A 3099-nucleotide genomic window follows, 5' to 3' on the forward strand; every position below is an offset into this window, starting at 1 on the left:
GCTCACGGTTGAACTCACGCGCGTCCACAGACTATAAACGAGCCAAACGTGAACGCGCGCTAGGCACGCGCACCGGAGAAATCAATTGGGTTTACCGCTGATGCATGATGATGATGATGATGATGATGAAGAAACGAGACAGTTCAACTTAGTGAAGAAATGCATTTTAAAAAATCGGTGAGATTCGGCTATAGAAGCGTCGGATTTATGTTATTTCCACATAATATTTCGGGTAAAATTGAATAAGTCTCGAGTCATATCCCGAATGTAGCCTAGTGGTGGTAAACTTGGCTAAAAACGGTTTACTGATATCAACTGGTTAAGATGGTCTCCAAAACCTCTCTAAATCGAGTAAACTGGGACACAAGCTTTCAGAAGGGTATTTAATCGTAAACCTCAGGTCGGGGCAAGTTGTCACAATGTCATTTGGCCAGTTACACACACATGCATTTAGCAAACACTTTTAATCCAAAGTGACAAAATACAATATTGACACACACACACACACACACACACACACACACACACACACACACACACACACACACACACACACACACACACACACACACACACACACACACACACACACACACACACACACACACACTCTTTCTCTCTTAGTCCGTGAGGCGGGCAGAAAATTGGTATCAAAAAGGGCACCAATTCTAATGTTTATTTTTCAAAACAGGCATGCCCCCTGACCACAAAAATGCATGATAGCAGTGCCATGTAGGTTGAAAATTACTAATTTTACATTTAAACGTGCTGAAAAAATATAATTATGCAAAATAAATCTCAACATTGACAAACTGTGTTATACTGACATATCTATTGCTTTAGATCTCTTTTATGATTAAATATCACTGTGAAATTAAATAAAGTAAAATAAAATCATAATATAGGCTCTTTAGGATAGGAAATATACAAAAAACTAAGGAAAATATAACACAATTTTGAAATTTTATTAACACAAAATAATATTTTGTGCAAATATGGTTCAATATACCAACATTTTTAGGAAAATATTTTCATGAACATCCACCTAGTTGGATATTAGCCCCAAGAAGAACTTTTAAAGAAAACTAAACCCCAAGTCAAGTGTATCAAATCCTAGAGTGTACAAATGAGCAGCTTTAAGAACCCCTTAGTCACATGCAGGTAACAAAGTTATTCAGTGTCTGTCCCAGATAGCAACATTGTTTCGACCCAGATCCGGCCCACATCTGGCACTTGTGGAATGTGGATCTGGCCCACATGCAGCGTGGAATGATGGCACTTGGGTGCATCACTCCTGTTTGCCAGATCTGGGCCACAAGCAGGCCATAGGAATGCCACATATCAGCCAAGAGCAAAGAAATAAACCAGAAGAACTGGACCTTATCTGAGCCGCAAAACCTGTGTATATTAAATATGGAGTAATTTCAGCCTTAATAAGCCTGTTAACAAGCAGAATCACTGAAGGAAAGAAGAGAACGGAAAAAGAGACGAGCAGAAACACAAGAACTACAACTGACTTCAGCCACAGCCTTAGATGAAATCAGCTGAAGAGAAAAGAAGACATTAAATCTGTGAAGATCTCAGCAGAGGAGGATTAAACAACTCCACAAACAGCTTTACCAGCTTCACTTATTACTAACCAGACTGACTTTATTTCTGTCAGATGTCTACAAAAGTTTTTATTGAGAATTAACAGAGGTTTAACTCTAATGTGTTTCATTTGAAGTCACCATAACAGTGATCGGTGTTTCCATAAGTTGGGCTCTTAACTCTTATTATACCATTTGTCTTTTTTTGGCCACTGTGACAGTGTGTTTGTCAAACACATTTGCAGCAGCAAAGAAAGCTAAAGTGAAATGAGATCAGGTGATGATGGTTACCAGTTTCACTGATGTCTTTTGAATCTAACAATTGTGTTGTTCCATTAATATTTTCACATCACAAACCCTGTGTTACTGCAGCATGAGCTCTAGCAATATTATAACAGTTGGTTTAAATCTTTTAATAAACATGAGATCAACAACTAAGCTAATGCTGACACACACAGATATCAACAATCAGATACTAATTCACAACAAAAACAACAGCAAAAAATAAAAGCACATATTTAGAATTAAACAAAATTATAGGACAATTCAGCTGCATAATTTATTCATGTTGCAATGCATGCTGGGAGTTTTGTACTATGCTGGTACCCAGCATGCATTGCAGCAAGGTACTTTTGATTGTCACCATTGTTGAGATTCATACGCTGATTGTTGATGTCTGTGTGTGTCATATTAAACTGACTTTTGTATGCTCATGTTTGTTAAAATCTTAACTGATTGTTATACTATTGCTGGATCTCATACTGCAGTAACACAGGGTTTGTGATGTGAAAATATTAATGGAACAACACAATTGTTAGATTATAAAAATCTCAGTGAATCATGCTGTTTCATGATGATTATAAATCCATCAACAGGTAACCATCATCACCTGATCTCATTTCACTTTAGCTTTCTTTGCTGCTGCAAATGTGTTTGACAAACACACTGTCACAGTGGCCAAAAAAGACAAATGGTATAATAAGAGTTAAGAGCCCAACTTATGGAAACACCGATCACTGTTATGGTGACTTCAAATGAAACACATTAGAGTTAAACCTCTGTTAATTCTCAATAAAAACTTTTGTAGACATCTGACAGAAATAAAGTCAGTCTGGTTAGTAATAAGTGAAGCTGGTAAAGCTGTTTGTGGAGTTGTTTAATCCTCCTCTGCTGAGATCTTCACAGATTTAATGTCTTCTTTTCTCTTCAGCTGATTTCATCTAAGGCTGTGGCTGAAGTCAGTTGTAGTTCTTGTGTTTCTGCTCGTCTCTTTTTCCGTTCTCTTCTTTCCTTCAGTGATTCTGCTTGTTAACAGGCTTATTAAGGCTGAAATTACTCCATATTTAATATACACAGGTTTTGCGGCTCAGATAAGGTCCAGTTCTTCTGGTTTATTTCTTTGCTCTTGGCTGATATGTGTGGCATTCCTATGGCCTGCTTGTGGCCCAGATCTGGCAAACAGGAGTGATGCACCCAAGTGCCATCATTCCACGCTGCATGTGGGCCAGAT

This window comes from Scardinius erythrophthalmus (assembly GCF_964197995.2).
Source record: "Scardinius erythrophthalmus genome assembly, chromosome: 8".
NCBI classification, from domain to species: Eukaryota; Metazoa; Chordata; class Actinopteri; order Cypriniformes; family Leuciscidae; genus Scardinius; species Scardinius erythrophthalmus.